This window comes from Protopterus annectens, chromosome 10.part0, assembly GCF_019279795.1.
Source record: "Protopterus annectens isolate FY-2018-M chromosome 10.part0, PAN1.0, whole genome shotgun sequence".
Lineage (NCBI taxonomy): Eukaryota > Metazoa > Chordata > Ceratodontiformes > Protopteridae > Protopterus > Protopterus annectens.
The window spans coordinates 158,686,511-158,711,086 of NC_056744.1; the positions used below are offsets into that span (position 1 = coordinate 158,686,511).

A 24,576-nucleotide genomic window follows, 5' to 3' on the forward strand; every position below is an offset into this window, starting at 1 on the left:
CAGTACCAGAGGCAGCGGCCCTACAAGAAGCCTCCAAGGCATCAAAACCACAATGTAAACTATGTTTGCTAACTTGTTCAGTTGCATGCAATACATCCTGTAATTCCTTGTCCTCTGCACATGCAGGTAAGGATGAAAGTTTTTGTTTTAAAACAAGCAAAAGAAATTGCTGATACTTGAACATATGAAACTGGCAATTTAAAGCTCTAATAGAAAGAGTAGCAGAAGTATACACCTTTTTGCCCCATCTGTCCAAGGCACGAGAATCCTTTTCAGAGGGAATAGAATTTTTAGATGAAGTGGCCTTAGCAGCCTTGGAGCCCTGAGAAATAGTTTCAGGATCTGCAGAGGGGTTCTTGAACAGAAATTGATGGGAATCAGGTACTCTGTAAAATCTATCCGGCTTAGAAGGAGCAGGCGATAAGGAATCAGGATTCAGGTTAGCTTCAGAGAAAGCATCATCCACAATATCAAGAACAGGAGGAATAGCCAAAGGCCTGTGTTGTGGGAGAAGGAGAAATTCCCTAAGTCTCTTCTTGGTAGCGGAATAATCCAAACCTTCCCAATGAAAATGCTCTCTCATCTCATGCAAGGTTTCCCCAAAAGAAAAATCTTCAGGGGGAGAAGCAGAGGGAATAGTGTCCTCTGCGTCAGAATCCTCATAAGGAGGAAAAGAATAATCCTGGTCAGAGGAAGAGACTGAAGACACAGAAGCCTGATCAGAGGAATCATAAGGAATATCCTGTCTAGGCCTTTTTTCAGGAGGGGGGTGAGAACCCCTAATCATAGTAAGAAAATCTTCAGCCATCCTTAATAATTGTTTCTGGGTCTTGGGAGCTGAATCCGTAGAAGCTTGAGAAGAAACCGTTGGCTTAACTGGAGTCTTTGACTTTGCCTTTGTCTTTGTAGTAATAGTGATATGAGAAGGCCTGAAAACCCCTTCAAAAGCCGGTACCTGCACAGCGGTTCCGGACCCATCTGAAGGAGCGACGTCCGAAGGTCCTGCAGCAGATAAAATATTGGGCCTAGTTGGCTCCCCATGGGAGTCCGTGTCGGCCATCGGTTCCAAAGTGGCTGACGACAGGGGCTGCAAAAGTGGCTCACTGATGACAGCCGAACCTGAAGCTGGCTCCGGCTGCAAAGTATCCTGTTTGGACCTCGGAGGCCTATCCTTGTCCTTGCGTTTTTTGTGAATTCCAGTTGTCGGTAAAGTATCTGACGACATCCTATAATTGAACCGTCTACCGAAATAATTCAAGGCCCAATCGTACCTACGCTTAATAGTATGAGAATTAAACCTGGCACAAAACCGACAGCAAGAAACGTCATGGTCAGGGCCTAAGCAAGGAAGACAGTAAGAGTGGAAATCTTTATGAGGTATTTGTTTTCCACACGATATACAATTATTAACTTTTTCTGACATCGGAGGAACAAGAAAAAAGTTTCCCCAACGGGGTACTTAGCTTGAGAAGAGAAGAAGAAGACTTTGGACTGACGACAAGCAAAGCACGTTGTCCGGAATCCGCCAACCAACAAATTGCGAGCTGCTTTCCACCGCACGGCAAGAAAGACTGGAGAAGATGGCGTCGGCTGTCAGCTTTATACCTCTACGTTCTGACGTCAGGGTACTTGCTGGTACAGCCGGACCCAGACTTTGGAATTCTGGCCGACCTCAGGCTGCCTGCCGGCAGGAATACCCCACAGTTATGACTGCAACAGTGAAACACGAAGAACATCTTTGAAACTATACTTTTGATGTTACACTACTCGTACAGGTGCATTTCCGAACTTTGATAGTAAACCTATATATATATATATATATATATATATATATATATGCACACACACATACACACACACACACACACACACACACACACACACACACACACACACACACACACACACACACACACACACACACACACACACATTTCTCCAAGCTACTGTTTACTTTCAACAGACAAAAGCTGGGAAAACCTAAACATACGAGTCAGTAATAGTCACAGGGAAGGTTAACAAATCCATTTAGCAAATCAGCTTAAAAATCCCCTATTCTATTATGGTGTTGTCAGGGAATTCAATGCAGCTAGTGTATATACACTTACAGAATAATGGTTCTGAAAGTGAAATTCTAAATTACATCATAAGAAAATCTTTCTGTTCACAAAAGACGATGACTTGAAAGAGGAGTTATTCTCTTCTTTTCATATCTGCAGGAAAGCCCCTGCAGCCTCATAGCAGGGCATTTCTATCTCAACAGTAAATGGGCTTCCCTGAGACTAAATCACATATATACACACAGTTATACAACCTCACAAAGAAATGTTTATCAGCAAATTAAATATCATTCCCCAAACTGTTTTGCAGATAACAGCCACAACGGCAGATCCACTGGAAGGTTTTTTTTTTACTGTTCTATGAGTTTCATGTGTTTCCTTTTTTACACGTGAGATAAAGTTATCTCTTCAACTTGATATTCTATACAAAAGACATGTCTGAGTTTTTTCCAGATTGCTAATCATGTCAGAATATCTGATTATGTGTAGGCTATTCTAACCTTTCACCTGATGTTCTGTCTGCTACATGCATATATTTAAAGAGGCAAATTACTAAAAGCACCTTCAGTATTCAACTGCAAGGCATATGTTGCCAAGTGATAGCATTTTAGAACACTTCTGCAAATGAAAAAGGTATAATTCATATCATACATTACATCTTCTAAGAGACATGCAGCTTAGTAAAACAGAATGCCTTCACTACCCTTCTTGCTGGAAGCTGGCATTTAAGGTAACTGTGTCATGGCTGTTGTACTTTGCACTTGATCAACTGCTAATCATAGTTTACTGTATTTTCCCAGATATTATAGCAGTATTGTAGGTGTGTCTCATGGCTGTTTTATTCTGCTCTTCATTTATGTTCTCATGAGTTGTACCTGAAAATATGTCCCTAAGGCTTAGCGTGTTCATCCAGTAAATAAAAGCTGACTAAACGAAAAATGAATCCTTAAATAATTGTGACTGAAATGATTTGTAATCAACAAGCCACTTTATGGTCACTCCAAACAGTTGTTACAATAGCGAGCAGCTTACTTAATCAGTAAGAACCTTCTGCTAGTAGAATGTCTCCAGATCACCTGCATTTAACATAGATAGGACTAATGGGTGAGGAATGAAAGCTATTAATATCTCTACACATTACCACCTGTACTGTGTCCAAGTACTAATGTCTTATTAGATTATAGTATAAGATTGAGTCACCCATGTAATAATTTCTAAACTGAGTAAACAAACTAAAATGTGAATCACAGTCCTACACTAATATATGAAGTATTTGATTGCTGCTTTTTTGAAAACAAAAATTTGCAGCATATGAAGAACAGTGGGGGAAAGTATGCACTAACAGAAATATTCCAGTGACACAGGAGCACATCCTGGTAGAGTTTGCACAACAGTAGACTGTTTGCTGTTGTCATAGTACTAGCTGAGGTAGACAACCTAAGGGAGACAATTATTTCACAGCAAGGATGGTAGAGGGTAAGGAAAGTCTTCCTGAAGAGGTAGTAATATGAAGAAAACAAATGCAAATCAATAAATACAATAGTAGGGAATGCAGGAGTATGCAGGATAGAAACTCCATAGGTGTTAGTAATTGGGGAGGGGGACTGTTTGTTAAGTATGCCATACCTCTCAACCTCTTAGAGCAAGAAATCTGGACAAAACCATAAATAATGGGGGGGACAAAGGCCCAAAAATAGGGACAATTTTTAAATATTGTTCTTACAAACTTAGAAAGTTGATAGAACAGCAGGCTTTGCATTAGCATGAATGTTCTGAGGGGTATGAAGTCCAAAACTCAAAGGTCTGTCATTAGTTTCTGACTTCAGTCTTTATTGATTTGCCACTGATTTGCCAAAAGAAACACAATTTTATGAAAAATGGATGAAAGACATGAGGCAAAAATCTGGACATTCAGCAAAAATCTCTACAGTTGAGAAGTATGATCACCACCTATTTGGAGACGTAGGGAAGTGAATAGTTTAGGTGGGCCGAGAAGTTCTTATTTACCATCATGTTACAGCTTCCTTTGTTAAGTCTACTATCTATGTAATGCTGGCTCCCTTTGTCAGTACTGAGGGAAGGTGTATTACAATATTTCAGAACGCATCTTAGAATTCCATGTGAGCTACAGTTTAAAAACAGTCAACAAAACTATTACCTCTAGCTTTAGGGTAAGTTAACAAACACTGTATTTATGACACATCTGAACAGCAGTAAAAAAAATACACCTGTTATTCCCTTGATTATAGTTAGACCAGATGAAATGCATCGACTTTACAATATGGGTGCATAGAACAGAAATGATAACGGGCAATTTAGTGCAGTGAGCGATCCTTAATGCACTTTGGCATTTTGAAATATTTGTGTTTGAGACTGTGACTTCAGAATCCAGGAAATTAAACTCTCTGTATCATATCAGGACACTAGCAAAAGTGTCCTTCCAAAAAAATGATGTATGGTGAATATCTTTGCAGGGAAGCATGGGCAATATATTCATAAATATTTGCCATCACCTTGTGTTCCAAAACAATGTACTATTTCTAGATGAAAATACATTTCATTACCCTTCTGAGTTATTAAATGTTTTATTCCTGCACTCAGAACAGGTTGAATTATCAGCAGTGTCATTTAGAAACACAGAAAAATAATCTTTATGTTAACAGCATAATAAAATGTCAATGTTTATTTCACTTATAGCACCAACCAAGCCCAATATCCAATTCACATGTCAGGGAAACTTAATATTAGAATGAGATGCATGTAATAATACTATGACACACTACAGCTTCTTGTGATTCCTGACTCAGCCCCAGACCCTCTCCCTTATACATCATTATGCCCCTGATTTGTCCTGTTTCACTGCCATAGCAAGGAAGTGTATGTACATAGGCCCACTAGTAGTTGCAGCTGCTACCCTGCACTATATATGTATAATACTGTCATGCATCAACTGGATGTTTGCATGCATATGTACCTTTTATACAAGTATGTATAAGTATGCTGTGCTGAGACAGCAGACTGCTAAATGCATTTAAAATAGCTGCAAATGCAGCATATTAACGATACACTCTGGTGCAAGGGATTCAGGCAATGCATATTAGAGCAACTTAGTGGAGTGCCATGACCACTGTTTTATAAAATGGGAAGGGGGGTCCCCTGGACAATTAGCATCAGTAACACTATGGAAATGGAAAGCGGTACCTCATGAAGAACAAGCATTCATTTACCTCATATTGGCTGCTTTATGCATGTGTAAGGAGCATACATTTGGCTGATATGAAAGATGGGGGTTGCTCTTGGACAATGTGCAGCCAACCAGATACAGGCAGAAAGAGAAGGGTAATCCAGGACAAAATGTAAGCTTATAACATCGTGATATTAGTGAGCATTAGGGATTCCTAGACAACAACCATTTGTATACATTATACAGTGACATTTACAGCATGCGCACTGCAATGCCATGCAAGCCATGCTACATGGCTGTCATCAGTTAAGCATAATAAAGTTTTATTTCTCTAGGCTGCTTCAAACTGTGCCTCTCTTCTGCTGGGTTTTACTTAATTACTGGTTTGACCTTGCAACTAGGACTCTCAAAAATAATATGTACCTTTTTATCTGCTTTTTACAGCTGGTTTTAAAACTCATATTATTGAATCTGCTATTTTATCATTTGGAAATGTATTTTTCTGGAAAATGAGATTGCTCTAGGCATCTAGCTGTTGCAGGCTGCTTAGCAGAGTATTCTTCAACTGACTGTTACATTTGAACTGGCATATTACATTGTGAGATGCTGTGTGGTCTTCTACTTTATTTTGATGAAGTCTGCTGGATGGATTGCCTATGATGATCCTATAGATCTGCAGTAGAACTAGAATGTGTAGTAAAGTCTGTGCAATGAGAAAGTTTCACAAATCCACCTGTCAAGTCTTTTGATGATATACTTACTTATTCCTAGCAGCCATGCAAGTAAAACAGGTATCTTTATTCATCAGAAAATCTTATCCTATGTGTCAGTGTGTGTTTGTGTGATTCTATATGTGTGTGTGAGTGACATCTTTGATCTTGAAATCTTAGATTACAGCAGAAGCACTTGACTGCATAGTAATCTTCTTCATCTTTCGGCTTTTCCTGGTTAGGGGTCACCACAGCGGATCACCTATCCGCTCATGACTGGCAGTAGAGTTTTGACAGTGTCGAGTTGCCAGCCCGGTGCCCAACCTTCCACAGAAGGCACACACACACACTCATACCTAGGGCCAATTTAGAGTGTCCAATCCACCTACAGCATGTCTTTGGGATGTGGAAGGAAACCGGAGCACCCGGAGGAAACCCACGAGACAACAGGGAGGACATGCAGACTCCGCACAGAAGGCACCCCAGCCGAGGATTGAGCTGGAGAACCTCTTGCTGAGAGGCAACAACGCTAACCGTGCACCACCGTGGCCGCCCCAGTAATAAACTGGCTATATTATGACATGTTCATAGGTTCATAGGTTGGTAGTAGGCTATCGGCCCTAGGGCCTATACAAGCCTAGCCATAACAATTCCCTGGCTATTTCTTCCCACAGTATTTACTTCCCTGGACCCTTGTCTAGCAGGGCGACTGAGGTGATCCCCGGGGTGAATTTCCTATCTCCCATCCAATCATCAATACAGTATCATATTATCATCATCATCATCAACCCCTTTTTCCCAATTTCAACATGGGGTCAGGGTGTCATGTCAACTGTTGCTATCTCTCTCGATTTAATTCCTCTCTCCTACCTTCTTAGACAGTCATGCCTGACAGTTGCAGGTCTTCTTTCAGACAAACCATCCATCTCTTTGCTGAAACCCTCATTTCCTGTCTATTCCAAATCATCTTCACCAGGCTGTCTTCTGCTTTCCTGCATATGTGTCTGAACTACCATAATATGTTCTGCTTGACTTCTGTGCAAATGGTTCTACTTGGGCTGATCTGATGTCCTCATTGCTTCATCTGTCCCACAAGGCCCATTCTCCACCCATCTCAGGCACTTCACCTCTATCACTTCTAGTTTCCTCAACTGCTCTGCCTTCACTGCTCAGGCTTCTGTATCATACAAAAGTACTGGTAGCACAACTATTTTGTACACCTAACTTTTCAGCTTCTTTGGCATCCTTATGTCATGCACTACCCTTGACTCTGTGGCAGTTGGCTGCAGTCCCTCTGATTCAAGGTCTGACCTCTTCATTCATACTTTTTTCTCAACAACCTCCCCTCCCAGATAACTGAAGCTGTTCAGTTGTTCTGCTACTTTCCTGTCTATCTCATTTTTCAGCTTCTTCTGATTAACCCTGTTTACTGCCATTACTACTGTCTTATCTGTACTCAGTTTCATCCCATGAACCTTCAGTTTTGCATTTCATTCCCCTATTATTTGCTGAAGTTCTTGTCCAGAGTCTGCTTATAATGCCACATTGTAAGCTCTTGTTCTGAGTCTACCTGAAATTCCACATTGCCTGCATACAGCAGTGTTGTTGATGTATTACCGGTATGAAAATTAATGCACACCCACTTCCACTTAGATCCCCTCTGTGAAACTGAACACTGTTCATGCTTGTGTCATTGAGTCTTTGTACACAGGTTCCTCTAATTCTACCAGGACACGGAACCATTACAAGACTGTCTAAATCACCTTTTCTGGTACCTTCTTATAAGCTGCCTCCAAATCTAGGAATGCCTAGTTGGATTCTTTCCTCATCTCTAGCTTCTTCTGCATTATATGTCTCACTGCAAACATTGGGTGAGTTGTTCTTGAATCAGAAAGTACAGTTGTGTACACTTACCATAAATGTAGATGTCTGAGTGTATTCACTATTGCAGTCATCACATTTGGGTTATCCCTGCCAGGGTAGCCCTCGGCTGGTCCAAATACTAGAGGCTTAGTATTTCTGCATCGGTTGCTGTTGCTTGAGTACTGACGTCAGGTCATCAGTAGTATAAAGTAAGGCAGCCAACACCATTACATCAATTTTTCTTGCCCTAACCTGTCAGGAGTCCCCAAAGTAGGAAGCCAGGTTCTGGTGGAAGAACCCCACCAGTGGAAAATAAATACCAATATGCCCCTTGTAAGGAAAGAAAGAGAATAAAGGGGGATGGAGGGAGGGAATCCAGGACTGCAACAGTGAATACACTCGAACATCTACACAACTGTACTATGTTCTTAGTGTTTCACTGTTGCAGTCATCACATTTGGGTAGATTCCCAAAGCTGAGGAAATGGGTGGAGGCAGTCAAGGAAACTAGGGGCTGGCTAGGATGCCCTGCAACACTGCAGAGGCAAACCCTGCCCTGGATTTGGAGAAGAGGCAGGTGGTAATGCTTGGTAAAAGTGTGAACTGATGTCCAGGTTGCAGCCTCAAGGATGCCCATGGTGGGGACTCCTCTTAGGAAAGCTGCAGAGGTGGAGGCTGCTCTGGTGGAGTGTGTCCTGACCCCCTTGGGGGGGGGGGGCTTTCCATGCTGTTTGTAGCAGAAATGGATGTAGTGTGCTATTCATTTGGAAATGGTTTGCTTGGAAATGGCTTTGCCTTCTGTCCCTGTAGCAAAGCTAACCAGCAATTGAGCAGACTCTCTGAAGGATTTAGTCCTGTCCAGACAGAATCTGAGCTGTATGTGCACATCTAGACAGTGAAGAATCCTTTCCCCTTGTTCTGGGGATTAGGAAAAAAGATGGGCAGATGAATGGATTGGTTGAGAGCCACACTGGACACCACCTTGGGGATGAAGGATGGGTTAGTTCTGAGGGATACCCTGTCTGCATGGAAGATGATGAAGGGTTCCACAGGCATGAGTGCTTGCAGCTCAGAGACTCTTCTGGCTGAAGTGATGGCCAGAAGGAATGCTGTCTTCCAGGAGAGAAATTTTAGTTCTGCAGAAGAAGCTGGTTGGAAAGGGGGAAGGGTGAGCTTTTCCAAGACAAAGTTAAGGCCCCAAGCTGGCATTGGTGGCCTTCTGGGGGGCCTCAAGTTTCTAGCCACTCTGAGGAACTGTTTGATCAAAGGGTGTGAGAAAAGGGGCTGCTCAGTAGGAAAATGAGCAGAAATAGCAGAGGCATGAATTTTTATAGAGGAGAAAGAGAGACCACTGTGTAGTAGGTCAGCTAAGTAATCCAGGATGAGAGGGATGGAGGGCTGTGCCGTATTGGCTCCCTTAGCCTGGATCCAGATGCAGAACCTTTTCCATTTATCTGCATAAGACTTTCTGGTGCTAGGACGTCTGGCCTCATGGATAACATCCAGAACCTGTTTACTTAGAATGGCAGATTGGTTCGGGGTTAGGGAATAAGCCAAGCTGCCAAATTGAGTGTTTGCAATTTGGGATGCATAAATTCCCCTTCCCTCTGGGTCAGGAGGTTTGGAATCTGAGGAAGATGCCATGGAGGCAGCAGGGACAGGCTGCGCAGCAAGGGGTACCAGTGTTGTCAGGGCCAATCTGGAGCTATAAGAATGGTCCTTGGCTTTTCCTTCCTTATTTTGAGCAGTACCCTGGGGATGAGAGGTAGGGGAGGAAAGGCATAGACTGATAGATTGACCCAGGGGAAGGAAAGGGCATCCACTTTCCAAGCCATGCAGTGATGTTCCTTGGTGCAGAATTTTCTGAGCTGATGGTTGGTGTGGGAGGCAAAAAGGTCGACCTTCGGGGTTTCCCATTTCTGAGTTATTAGGGTGAAGGTCCTCCTGTTGAGTTGCCACTCCTGTGGGTCTAGAAGGTTTCTGCTTAATTGGTCTGTCAGAGAGTTAAGACAGCCTGGTAGGAATTTTGCTAACAGGTGTAGTTGCATGGAAGAGGCTGTGAGCCAAAGGGTCATGGCCAGCCTGCATAGAGGGTAGGAGTGAGTCCCTCCCTGCTTGTTGATATACCACATCACAGTGGTGTGGTCTGTTTTGATCAGAAGAACCCCTGGAGAGACAAAGGGTTTGAAAGCTATCAAGGTATACTACACAGCCATTATCTTTTTTTGATTGATGTGCAGAGGGATTTCCTGAGGGCTCCATTGGGCCTGTGTGCACCTGCCATCCAGGTGTGCACCCCAAGCATAGTCTGATGTGTCTGTGGTGAGGGTCTGGGCAGTGGGGGTGGGGAGAAGAGCAGTCCCTTGTTGTTAGAGCATGCTATTGCCCACCAAAGAAATTCCTTTCTGAGGCAAGGAATTATAGGTAGAAGAGTTTCCAGGTCTTGAGAGTGTTGACACCAAAGGCTCTTTAGGTACCATTGAAGTTTCTTCATGTACAGTCTGGCACATGGAATGAGTAGTATGCAAGATGCCATGAACCCCAGAGCTTGCAGGATCTTCCTTGCAGATAGCTGGGGCCTGGTGGCTAGTTGAGAGAAGTAGGTTGTCAGGAAAATGTGTTTCTCTGGTGTAAGGAATGCCATCTGGGATTCTGTGTCCAGACTTGCTTTCAGGAAGATTATCCTTTGGGTGGGCACCTGTTTGGATTTCTTTTCATTGACTGTGTACCCTAGGGAGGTTAGTAGGGACTTTACAAAGGCCAGGTGCTTGAGCAGCTTTTCCTGGCTGTCTGCCTGAATAAGGCAGTCATCTAAGTATGGGTAAATCTGGATATTCCTTTGTCTGCAAAAGGCAATGGACAGAGCCAGACATTTTGTAAAAACTCTGGGAGCAGTAGATAAGCCAAAGGGAAGCACAGAGAACTGAAAGTGCTGAGATCCTGCCCTGTAGCAGAGATATTTCCTGCATGATTCCCTGATAGGAATGTGAAGGTAGGCCTCTTTTAGATCTAGGGTGACTAGCCAAGCATCCTTGGAGACGATGGGTAGCAGCTGCTGGAGGGTGAGCATTTTGAATTTTGGGATCACCAGGAAGGTGTTTAGAATTGATAGATCGAGGATGGGGTGCCAGGTGCTCTCTTTTCTGGGCACCAGAAAAAGTCTGGAGTAGAAGCCTTGGCCTATCTGTTCTGCAAGAACATGCCCTACTGATCTCATAGAGAGAACGGAAAGGATTTACTTTTGAGCCTCTGCCCACTGATTTGATGGTAGATCTGGGAACCATTTTGGTGTTGGAAGGGTATGGAAGGAAAATTTGTATCCCTGAGACACAATGTTCAGAACCCATTGGTCCTTGGTTATGGTGGCCCAAGTGCTTGAGTGAAATGAGAGTTTTCCTCCTAGGGGTAAGTGAAGGTGGGAAGAGGGGGACAGAGGAGGAGGTGAGTCATTGTGAGTTCTTACCATAAGGGGGTGGCTTAGAACTCCCTGGTTTTGAAGTGGAGGTAGTCCACTGCTTAGATCTCTGCATTCCCTTGGGCTGCTGTCTGGGGGGTCTGCTTCCACAGGGCCTAGGCTGAGCTGGTTTACTCGGAGCAGGAAAGGACCAGTGCTTGGAGGGACAATGCCTGCTGAACCAAGGGGGCTGGACTTGTAAGAAATCCTTAACTGTTTGCTTAGATTTTGCTTTTTCTTCCATCTTTTTAAGAACTCTTCTGCCTTAGTGCCAAATAAGTAATCTTTGTGCAAGGGGGCATCCAACAATTTAGATTTTACATGGTCTGGCAGGGGTTGTTCCTTAAGCTATGCATGTCTTCTAATGACAGATCCAGACTGCTGCCCTGCAAGAAGCTTCTAGGACATCAAAACCACAGTGCAAAGTGTGTTTAGTTACTTGGCTTGCAGAATGCATTAAGTCTTGTAAATCTTTAGATTCTGCCCAAACAGGAAAGGAAGACATTTTTTGTGTAAGGAGTTCCAGGGTATGTTACTGATATTTCAGCTTATGGAACTGACAATTTAGTGCCCTGATAGTAAGAGTAGCTGAGGTGTATACTTTTTTACCCCATCTGTCCAATGCTCGGGAATCCCTGTCTGAGGGTGTGGGATTCTTAGCAGAGGTTGCTTTAATCCCTTTTGGCCCTTGAAAAATGACCTCAGAGTCAGCTGTTGGATTTTTAAAAAGATATTTGTGTGAGTCAGGGACACTATAGTACCTGTCTGGTTTTCTGGGAACAGGAGGTAGGGCATCAGGAGTCAAGCTGGATTCAAGGAAAACATCATCCACAGCATCCAGGACTGGGGGGATGGCCAAGGGTCTGTGTTGTGGAAGATCGAAGAATTCCCTGAGTCTCTTTTTAGATTGAGGGTAGTCCTGACTCTCCCATTGGAAATGCTCCCTTAAAGTATGCAGGGTTTCCCAAAAGGAAAAATCCTCTGGAGGAGAGGCTGAAGGAATGGAGTCCTCTGCATCGGAATCCTCATAAGTGGAGAGGGATTGCACGTCTTCATAGTTAGATGCATCAGATTCATTGGACTCTTGTTCAGACAAAACTACAGGGGACAGATCTCTTTTTCCTTTTGAGGGGGTAGTTTGGCTTCCCCTGATCAGCATGATAAGGTCTTCTGCCATTTTAAGCATTTGAGACTGAGGCAAGGTAGCAGGTGCCTGAGAGTGGGTCATCAGTTTCTTGGGTGTGGTTCAAACCCTGGGCCTAAAAAACTCGGTCGTTTTTGAAAGAGTGATAGTCGTGAAAGAAGACATCGGTTTGTATCAAGATTTGGTAGTGTGGAGGACTTCGTTGGAAGCCAGTGCCTGCTCAGTGGCTCTGGACCCATCCAAAGTAGATAGGACTGCAGGACCCTTAGTCAAAGAAAAGTTTTGCGGCATACCAGACTCCAAAAGGGTCTCGGTAGCAGCCTGTGAATCAACAGAAGCGGGCATCAGGGGCTGAAAAAGTGCCTCACTGAGTACCGGAGGAGCAACGACTACCTTAACAGAAGCATCGTTGGTAGGTTTGGACCTGTGCGGTCTGTCTCTGTCTTTATCTTTACGTTTTTTCGGAAGATCTGTTGTCAGATGGCTTACCAAAGGAATTCGAAGACTGTAAACAGAAATATCTGGCTACAATAAGGGCCCGACAATGGACAGTTCTGGCGTTGAGCAAAGCACAGAAGCGACAACGAGGGACATCGTGGTCTGGGCCTAAACAAGTGACGCAGTAAGAGTGGAAGTTTCTGTGTGGTATTTGCTTTCCACAGGTAAGACAACTATTAACTTTTTCTGACATCGGTTAGTGCAAGAAAAAATGATCCCCAATGGGATATCTAGCTTTAGAAGACTTCAACTTCAATTTGGAGATGAAAACTCAGGAAGCGGCCGACTGGCACTCGTGAAAACTGCTTCTGCTTCGATCTCCATGGCAAGAAAGACTGATGTAATGGCGTCGACTGCCTTACTTTATACTACTGATGACCTGACGTCAGTCCTCAAGTGACAGCAACCAACGCAGAAATACTAAGCCTCTGGGATTCGGGCTGGCTGAGGGCTATCCTGGCAGGGATAACCCAAATGTGATGACTGCAACAGTGAAACACGAAGAACATCTGCTCAAATGCCATCATTCCTTCTAATGCTCTCCATATTTGTTTATCACCCTCTCCAGAACTTTCTTGCAGTGTGACACTAGTTTGATACCTGTGTATTGCCCACAGTTATAAATGTCCCATTTGTTCTTATACACTGACACTAGAATACTTATTCTCTAGTCATCTGGGATACACCTTTCTCTCCATACTGTAATGAGTACCCTCAGGGGCCACTTCTCCCCTAACTCACCCAACATCTTGATCTTATCTTACGTAACCTCATCTGAGCCTGCTGCTTTCCATGATTTCATTTTCGTTGCTGTTGTCCTTACTTCTTCGAGAATGGACTCTTCCTCTTTCATTGTAGAATGTATCTTGGGCAGTACAACTTCTGTGGGGTTTTCCTTCATTCAGAGACTGAGACATTAGCTTGCTGGCATATTCTCAATGGCAACACCCAGATCTGCTCTGAGTTACAGCACAACGGCACGAAAATTATAGAACCAACTGATATTGCCAACATCCTGGCAGATAGGTTCAGTGCTAACTTTACCCCCCCCTCTCACCTTGTAAAGGGCCCATATCCATACAGGAAGAATGCAGAGTCCCTGTAATCACATCTATGCAGGTAAAAGCTAAACTCTCTAAAACCAAAAACACAGCATCCATGAGACCAGGCAACAGCCCAGGCTGTGTTTTACACAAACTTCAGAATGAACTGGCTCCCCACCTAAGCACCATGTTCAATCATAGTTTCACATCAGGCTTTGTGCCCACTGAATGGCGCACAGCAACAGTTATCCCACTCCAGAAAGGGGGAGCCAACACTGATCCTAGGAACTATCGCCCTATTTGCCTGACGAGCCTGGTCTGCAAGGCCATGGAACGTATCATCATGGAACTCATAAACAAAGACATTGGTAACCTCCAGACTCTGGACCCCACCCAGTTCGGGTTTGTGAAAGGCAGATCATGCCTTCTGAACCTGATCGACTTCTTTGAGGCAGTCAACAAAGCTGTAGATGAGGGTAAGGTGGTTCACACAGCCTATTCTGACCTCGCCAAGGCTTTTGGCATCTACTTCTCTGACGTACAGGCTAACACAGAAGGCTTTTGGCTAACGAAGTTCCCAGATGACTGCAAACTAGAAGCCATAGTCGAGTCCCCAAATGATGTGGACATCCTACAGAAGGGCCTCACTGAGATAGATGCCTGGTGTCAGAGGCATGGTGTCAAGCTCAATGCCAAAAAGTGCATTGTCATCCCCTTTGGTAAAAACTCAGTACCCATGAACTACCACATAAATGGCAGTCTATTTAACACCGAATGTGTGATAAGAGACCTTGGGACCCAGGTGGACAGTAGTCTCTCTCATTTGATAATCACATCGCCACAGTAGTCAGGAAATCCTTCTATGTGGCACACCTCATCACAAAAGGATTCTCATCCAGGAAAAAAGAGGTCATTGTTCCCCTCTACTTGGCATTCATTAGACCCATTATAGAGTGCAACACCCCTTTTGGAATGTACCTCACAAAACATCTGCAGCAGCTGGAAAGGCCTCAGAAGTACCTCACAAAGTGGATTACTGGCCTCAAACAGATGCCCTACACTGACCATCTCAAAAAACTCCAGCTTTACTCTGTAGCATATCACCTACTCCAAGGAGATTTCTGCCTAACATATAAAGCTATGTTAAACCCAGAGCTGTTGGACATGCTACACCTAAAGAAATCCCAATCCCTCCGAGCTACATGCTCTAGGGAACTAAATATTGTCACCACAATAAACAGGACATGCTGGAGGGATACATTCCTGTCCCAGATACTTCCTATACTCTGGAACAAGCTACCCATCTATGTCAAGCAAAGTTCCTCATTAGCACTCTTCAAGAAAAATCTTGATGAGTGGATGGGCAATAGAAAATACACCCTGGGGATCACTTCTGTGGCTCGACAGGGGCACAGGAAATTAACTTTCTTGGGTGGCATAAGCCAGGGAACCTTGTTGGTCTAATACCTTATACCTACCTATGAACCTATGAACAACTGCTTTTTTAAGTTCTTGGAAATTAGTACTCATTTCTTCAGTAATATTAACTATCCACAGGTTTTCTGCCACCCCTTTATTCTTTTGCCTTCAGTCTTTTTCAGCATGAGTATCTTCGCTACTGAATCCTGTGTTTGAGTTTCATGTTCAAAGTATTTGAATTTTACTTTTACTATCAGACCTTCCAAAGAAAAGACTGATTTGATCTCCACAGTACTCAAAAAAGTCTTCTCAAACACCACTGTCATAAAGCATCAATTTTCTTACCTAGCTAATGACAAATCCCAAGTAATCAATACATATAGGTACATATGGGAGAGGAAACTGGGTATTCAAATTTCCAGTGGGCAAAGAAAAAAGAGAATGCTGCATCCAAGCTATGAAACATGGTCTAGGCATTATCAATTCTTTGGCTGGCTCTGCCTTTTTAAGTATTTTTATGTACCTAGCAAGCTCACCCATATGTACCTGATAGCTTCACTGCTATGTTGGAGGTGCTCAGATGGGTGTATAGGTGACTGTCTCCACATTTTCTGATGCTGTCCAGATTTATATCAGTTAAAGGAGGTAATACAACACTAGTACGATTTTATCTGACCAGGTAAAGTAATTATCACACCTGCATTGTTTTTGCTTGGGTATGCTCCTGAGGTAGACATGAACAATATTAACAGGAATTTTTTTTAAACTTGAAGACATTTGCAGCTAAGAAAATCATAACTAGAGCCTGGAAATCCAAGGGTGTGCCTCAAGTACAAGACTGGAAAATAATTATGTGGGAAAGGGCTCTCAAGGACAGTGTAGAAAATGCAAACCTAAAAGAAAAAGGTAAACAAAAATGGGCAGCTTGGTATGCGTTAAATATGGGGGTATCTGCAGCCATTGTTACTGACGAAGTATTAAATCTTGGTATGCATTAAATATGGAGGTATCTGCAGCCGTTGTTACTGACAAAGTATTAAATCTTTAACACTTTAAAACTTGACTTGTATCATCTGTACTATAGTGATAACAATGAGGTTTACTATAAACAGAATAATAAGACATATTCGTTATCTTACAAGAATGAATAACGAGCTATGGCTTTATGTCTATTTATTAATATAAATATTTTGTATAAAGCTGTGCATTACATTGTTACCTTGTAAATAATTAAATTTGTTGTTGACAATAAAGTTTTTGCTGAAAAAAATATCAGTCTTCCTGCACACAGCATTACTTACACTCCATTTCAAAGCTTTATGTTATTATTGAAAAAAAATTATAGCATTGACCGTAAGGATCTTTGCTGACAATGTCTTTTTGTGTTTTCACCTTCATCAACAGGCATTTGAACTCTTCCATACTTTCAGTCATTAGCATGGTATTATCTCTTTATCTGTAGTTAATATTTCTTCCAGCCATTTGATTCCAGATCTAGGGGAATTCAACCCAGCATTTTGCAAGAAACACTTGGTGTATAAATTCAGTAAGTATGGTGACAAAGACTGACTTGTTACACTCCATTCCCAGGTATACATATTTGGTTTGAACCTTTACTTCTAGTTCTGCATATAGATTCCTCAGGTGTCAAATAAGGTGACCTAGCATTACAATTTCCCTAAGAATTTGCCAGAAGTTTTTTTTTTTTATGGTCCATGAAGTCAAAGGTTTTACATCAGTGAAAAAACATAAATAAATAATTTTGTGCAACTCTTGTCACTTTCCATAATATCCAGTGGATGTAGGCAATTTGATTTCTGGCACCTATGCCCCTTGTAATTCCAACTTGTATCAGTGGGATATTTGGCCTACTTACTGCATTGTTTTTCCAACAGGGACAAAAGTGTTTTATTACATCGGTCTGACATTCCTCTTTGCCCAATTAATGAATATGGGGCATTATCTTGCTCATATAGCATTAAACAAGAGAACACTCAGTAGTGTTTACAGAAAACACTGACCAGACAAATGAGAGGTTACAAGACTATGCCTTATGTGAAAAGGCTTCAGAATCTATTCCTATACTCTACAACATATAGCTTGTTGACAGAAGACTTAATTTTGATGTATAAATGTTTATATGATAATTACCCAGCAATGATTGGAATCAAATTTATAAGTCATGGATTTCAGACAACAAATGACAATTGTCTAGTCAAGCTAGTATCAGTTAAAACAAGGTTAAAGTCTACTTTTTCAATGAAAAGCTGGTAGATTGTTGAATTTCTTAGATCTATCTATTGGAAATTTGAACGAACAACAGTATTTTAAATAATATTTAGATATGTAGGATGCTAATTTGAAATTGTCTTCTGGTATAGTTATTACTCAAATTCTTAAATGGCCTTATTAGGCTCTGAGTTTGAATCTCAGAATCAATAAATCATTGATCCAGACAATGTTGAATTCTAGCATACAGGTTATTGAACATTACCTTGCTAGCATGTGAAACAAGTGTAATTGTTTAAAACTCTAAGAACTTTTTAACATTAACTTTTGGATTGGTATATAAATCAACCTATTTGAGTCCCATTGCCACTGCTGTGTTTCTCCAGATTTGATAAATTTCAAGTTTTCCTTATTCATGCAAAACAATCTTAATCCTCACCCTGCACATTACCATGCAAAAAAACCCTTTCCTAGCAACACCACTAAAGGACACATTTGGACACACACACATTACATGCGCAGCATTAAAGCTCTCCTCTTACATAACCCTCACCCTAACCCTAACCCATAAGCATTCACACATACAGTTCTAACCTACTTACCTTCAGACACCATAGTGCTTTGAAGAAACTACTCTTGCAGTAGATATCACCAATGGTAGATGTAAAATCATAGTAAAATCATAGCAGTTAACTCAGTGGAACAAATAAGCATTCAACTAATCGAAGTGCTGAAACTATACTATACATACATTCAAATATATATATATATATATATATATATATATATATATATATATATATATGGATCTACTTCATTTCATTGAAAACTCATTTCACTGAAACTCATTTCATTGAAAGCTCATTTCACTGAAACTCAGCTGCCTGAACACAATTCACTGAAAGCTCACTTCACTGAAAACTCATTTGGCTGAAACTCATTTCATAGAAAGGTATATGCCCTGGTCCCTACTGTAGTGCGACCCCGGAGTTAGTATATATATATATATATATATATATATATATAGTAAGGGGTGTGTGGGGGCACAGCCCTCCACATTGGAGGGTGTGGTGGGTGTAACCCCCCCACCTACTTTAAACACTGTAAACTATAGACATGGATACTTACAAGTTGAATGAACAACTCTTTCCAGAAGACAATATATATCCAGACTATGTGGGGGGCTGTGCTGCCTCCACGCCCCTACACCCTCCTTACTATATATACTAATGCCAGGATCACACTACAGTGGGGAACAGGGCATATATCTTTCTACGAAATGAGTTTCAGTCAAATGAGTTTTCGGTGAAGTGAGCTTTCAGTGAATTGTGCTCAGGCAGCTGAGTTTCAGTGAAATAAGCTTTCAATGAAATGAAGTAGCCCCATATATATATATGTATATATATATATATATATATATAGATATATATATATATATATATATACACACACACACACACACACACACACACACACCTAGATCCTGGATTCACTCCTGTGCATTCAGCACATCGGGCAATGAGCACCCTTCAGCACTCCTGGTTTCCACAGCAAATCCTATGGGATTTGGTTGCTAGCCCGATGCCAACCCTTCTCCTAGGGTGCACCACACACTTGCATGCACACACTCAGACCTAGGGCCAATTTGTGTGTCCAATCCACTTACTGCATGTATTTGGAATGTGGGAGGACACCGGAGCACCCAGAGGAAAGTCTCACACAAACGCAGGGAGGACATGTAGATTCCACACAGAAGGACCCCAGCCGAGAACTGAACCGGAGCACCTCTTGCTGTGAGGTGACAGTGCTAACCACTATCCATTGTGCTGTCCATCTACACGCACACATACACACACACGCACATTATATATATATATATATATATATATATATATATATATATATTTATATTAGAGTGAGTGAAAGATTGTTCAAATTGTGGTTTAGTCAAATTATTTTGCAACTTGCTTGTTCCACCAATTTACAGTTTTCATCAGTTTTTACTACACAAAGTTGCCTTAGTAGTGAGATGGGTATTCCCATGATGTTGTAGGCATGTGACCATGTAGTTTGCTGTTCTAGACAGTTTCAATGACTTTCTACTTACTTATGGTTAAAATAATCAACGCACATAATATATAATATGGTTCAGTTTTTAAAACGCTCTTCCATCCTGCTGTTGCTTGCTCTCTATTCTGATTGCTGTTTGGAACAATACTGATGGGTATATAGGTTACTTCCCTTTTGTGGCATTTATGTAGCAGTCTTGTTAAGTAAGTTGGAGAATTCTCCACCCATACTGGGATTAGAGGGGCAAAGCCCTCCAGACACGCTAATTTTATTTTAGCATTGTTTTGAAATACTACTGCAGTATTAAAATTTAAGATCAGTGCTTAGTTTACTGTGTTTGATCACTATCCTGTTAACTTACTGATTTACTGTATTTGTTTGCTTTATTTGAACAACAAAGTTTTGCCTTTTGTCAGTACAATTTTAAGCTTTACTTTTAACTTTGCATAGATGATTCCTACATTTGATAGTTTTTACATAATTTACAGTGAAAATCTTTAAAGTAGACTTTGCGAGTTGCCATGTTTAGTTTGTATGGAACAGTTATTAGTTCCTGTACAAACAGTGCGCAACTGGAAGAGGATTTAACTACAGCACTTGAAGTTATGTGCAAAAGTGTCACAATTCAAATTTGTTGAGATGATTATATTTGTTAGTAGCTTTTGCTTATTTGCTATGTGGTTTATGCTAATTAAGCAGCTGCTTTCTGGAGCCAAGAAACTATAGTTTGGATTTTTTTTTATTAAGTGTTTTCTTCAGCCAGTAATTATTATGTCTGATGATTTGTGGTATGACCTACTGATTTTTCAGTGGCTGCTACTTTTGCTGGTTTATGTTCGAATGGTGTTTCTTTACATTGTTCGACAATAAGCCATACATACATTCAATCTCAGTGTGTGTCAAATCTGCTGCAAATATAGGATGAAAAGACCACTTAGACCTCACATTACCAGATTTCCTCACCCTCACAGCCTTCAAAAATCTCATTGATGGACATTTTTCCCCTCACTACAAATTCTGACATATCACTGAAAAAGCAACCCTGCAGTCAACTTCTACATATTTTACAAAAAATGGCAGAAATAAAATTTTACAAGCCTGGCAAAAAAACATGAAAGTTTTACTTAAACACCAACAAAACATAAAAAAGTAAAATCAGTTTTAAAACTCATTTGTCTGCCAAAACTTGTAACTTTGAGCTTAAAGTTATCAACATACCATCTATGGAACACCAACTGAATGATGACACTGATTTCGTACAACTCAGATCCAAAATTTGATTTGTGAAAAACAAACGTGCAATAACATTTACAAAGGAAATGATACAACAGCATCCAGCAGTTTGATAGAATGGTCCCTAAAATGAGTACCCTAAACACGTCATACCAAATTTATACATAGCTAAAGTCATAACTCTGCAGAACAACAAATTCAAATGGACAGCATACTTTAAACATCATTGTGATTGTGGGAACCATAAGATACATAGTTACGTATATCTAGTTACATATATATTTTTAAGTAATGTTTGTAACTCTGATAAACTTTAAAATTTTGAGCTCAGGTTTTCAACATATTATTTTTAGACTACCACCACCTGAACTATGATCCTTGTAATAATCCTGTAACATTGCTGTTTAATGCCAATTTATAATGAAAATTGTATAATATGTTGGAGTTTTTCTCCCTGGGCCTCCACTGAAAAAGGGCTCTTCAGCTCAGTCGGACAATCCCGGTCAACAAATGTAAAATAAATAAAATAAATAAATGACAGTTGCAAAAGGAGTCATGGAACTGAGCAATGGCACATAACAGTATGACACAAAGGGCTACTGTGAAAATTTAAAACAAAATTTACAACAAGTCTGGGGATCCAGTGTATCTGCACTACACACGACTGTATATACGTGTGCATATATGACTCTATTATCATTTGTCAATGTGCAGAATCATCAGTGCACATTACATTTATTTCTACACAATAAAACTTGCTACAATAAAAAAAGTTAAAAACAAAACCAATCACAAAGAGAAAAAAATCTCTTTTTGTAATTGCTCAAAAAATAATAATAATAAAAATAAAATAATAAAACCTTCAGACATAATTTGTCAGAAAAGTGGTGTTTTTGGGAAACGGTGTTTGATAAGGTAATTTTAGGGTTGGGCTGGGGCAGTGGCAGGGTTAGAATTAGCATATATGGACAGGGGAGTAAAGCATAAAAAAATAAAAAATAAACTATATACAGCATTATCGTGGGACTCAAGGTCTACTACAAGTGCACATGTGCTTGCACCTCACAACACACTTGCTTGCTGTCACTTGCTATAAATGGCAAGTGGTTTAAATCCTGTTAGCCTTACCTTAATTAATTACCCAGTCCTCCTACTACCCAATTCTGATGAACTGCATAACTCTAACAAAGATCTTACTATAACCCTAAAACTCATACCTGGTCCCTAACCCTAACCATAGCACTTCCTAACCATTACATTTCCAATTGCTCCTAAACTGAAAACTCAACTCCTCCCTCCCTCCCTCCCTCCCTCCCTCAATTTAAAGTCCCCATCACTCCTTAACCCTAAAACTTCACTCCCACTCCATAACCCTAAACTCTCCAACTGCTTCCTAAGCCTAAACTCCCTTCTTGCTCTATAACCCAAAACCACCCCTTTCTGCCTAACTCCTCTCCTACTCCCATCTCCCTTAAACCTCCCAAACCTAAACCTAGTCCTGATTACTGTCTGAAATCCTAATCTTTGCTCCCCTCCCTCCCTCCTACTCCATCGTTTCTACTTCTGCCCATAATATGTTTAAACTCAGCTGCTGTATTTGTGTATGAGTGACAACAGATGTGAGCTAGAAAATGTATAAAATAAGGTTCGACAAAAGGTAAATCCTGAGCTCAATCTACAATGTACAGCAAAACAAGAAAGAACTGCAGCAACTCAGAAACCACCAATATGCTTTACTACATAATTAGGATAAGACAATGTCTGAGTTCACACACAACCCTAACAAATTATGAAATTAATAATTACTGTGCTTTTACAGAAATGGTTTTAAGAATACTGTGTTTTTATTTCAGAAAATATTGTAGATACAGATGTTAGTGGCTATGCCTGTTGTACACAACTATACTAATGTTGTTATGTAACTGGGAAGAAAAACATGTATTATCAGACAGCAATATATACTTAAAAACTTTATTATTTTACAAAACATGTTGATATTTCTTTTGCTTTAAGGAAGGTCCATCAAGAACTTTTTTTTTAACAAATTATTTAACTGGTACGTTTGATTTTTTAAAGTTTAAGGTTGCTGTATCATAAAATAGAATGATTTTTTTAGATATTTATATTATAAGATCTGAAGAAGGTGAACTTAATATAAGATTATATAAGACAAAAGCAACAAAAATACCTATTTATATTAGTCAAGTGTGCAACCCCCCCTTTTGTTTATAAAAAGATAGTGAAAGGGCAAATTAATATTCCATAGCTTAATACCAGTGAAGCTGAATCTAATAAGCAGTTAGACTGATTAGCTGATGATTTAGGAGATGGGAATTGTAGTATGACATTATGAGATAAACAAAAGTCAAAAGTAACAGCCAATAGAGGAATTGCTGATGCACCTATCTTTTCCAAAAACTTATAGTAATAACACTGACAAAGGGGTACATGATTTGAGAATGACCCTCAGATATAATAGGTATACAAAATTAACAGAGAATACAGGGAAAAGAAAGTGGCACATTTTAAATAATTTGAAAAATGCAAGACAACTGAATTTGGAAAAATCAAAGTTTATTTATTTATAAGCACAAAATTTGAAGCAAAAACTATGTTATAAAGAAAGCTATAAAAAGAGTTTGCAGTGACAGAATAGGCACACATCTGTGTAATAAGTGTAACTTTTGTTCTTATAAAAGTAAAGTGAAAGTTTTCTGCTATCCTGTCATGGCTAAAGAATATAAATTAAAAGTGAATGTGGACTGTGATACAAAAGTTAGTATAAATTGCTAAATGTGACATTTGCCTATAATTCTGTATAGGCAAAACCAGTAGGAAACTGGAAGAAAGGATTGGAAGTCATCTTTCAGATATTAGGTGATGTGTCTAATATGAATGGATTGTATAAACAAATACAATAAACTGATGAACATTGTTTCAAGTTTGCTGTGCTAAATATTGTATATGAGGAAGTGAGATGTGGTGACATTAAAGTAGGGATGGAGACTAGGGAATGTAGATGCATTTCCTGGATTTAATGGACTAATAAGTATTACACTGGTCTTAAAAAGCCAAGCATTTTAGAACTTGATTTCAATTAGTTAATTTTGTTTTAATTTAATTGATGTCATGTGACCACTAGTGTATTTATTGTTTGAGTGAGAGTCCTTGATGCTATCAGCCTGAAGCAATTTTGTGAAATCTAGCTGGTTGTATAATAAAGCATATCTGTGGCTACTGAGATGCTGTTGCTCTTTTTTGGCCTATAAGATACCCGAGTCCCTCTCTGTGAGACAATGGTTTTCGACTGTTTAGGACTTGGTTACTTGTTGAAGACCATGTGGCTCTATCAGTCATATCTAGTTCTTATTATCCTTGAACTGTTTAAATGGAATTCCTTTTTCAAGATTCATACTTTAAATACAATGTAATAATTCATATTAGTAAACTAACCATATTTTCTGCATCATGAAAACAAAATGCACAACACTGTAAATAAACAAATCATTCAGTTACTGCTGCTCTCCTATAGTGAGTCACTTATCCAAAAATTACAAAATCTATAAAGGAGAATAAAACTTACACGGAGACACTAAGTAAACTTTAACATCTGACAGTAATACGTGAACTACTTAAATATACAATAAATTATACAGAAATCAGTAGTCAA

The 24,576-nt window shown here is 40.3% G+C and overlaps 1 protein-coding gene across 1 annotated transcript in view; it reads right to left on the minus strand.

Moving 5' to 3' along the window:
- SDK2 (sidekick cell adhesion molecule 2) overlaps positions 1-24,576 on the minus strand; it is a 1,526,639-nt gene that overhangs the window by 141,594 nt on the left and 1,360,469 nt on the right. The window lies entirely within an intron of this gene.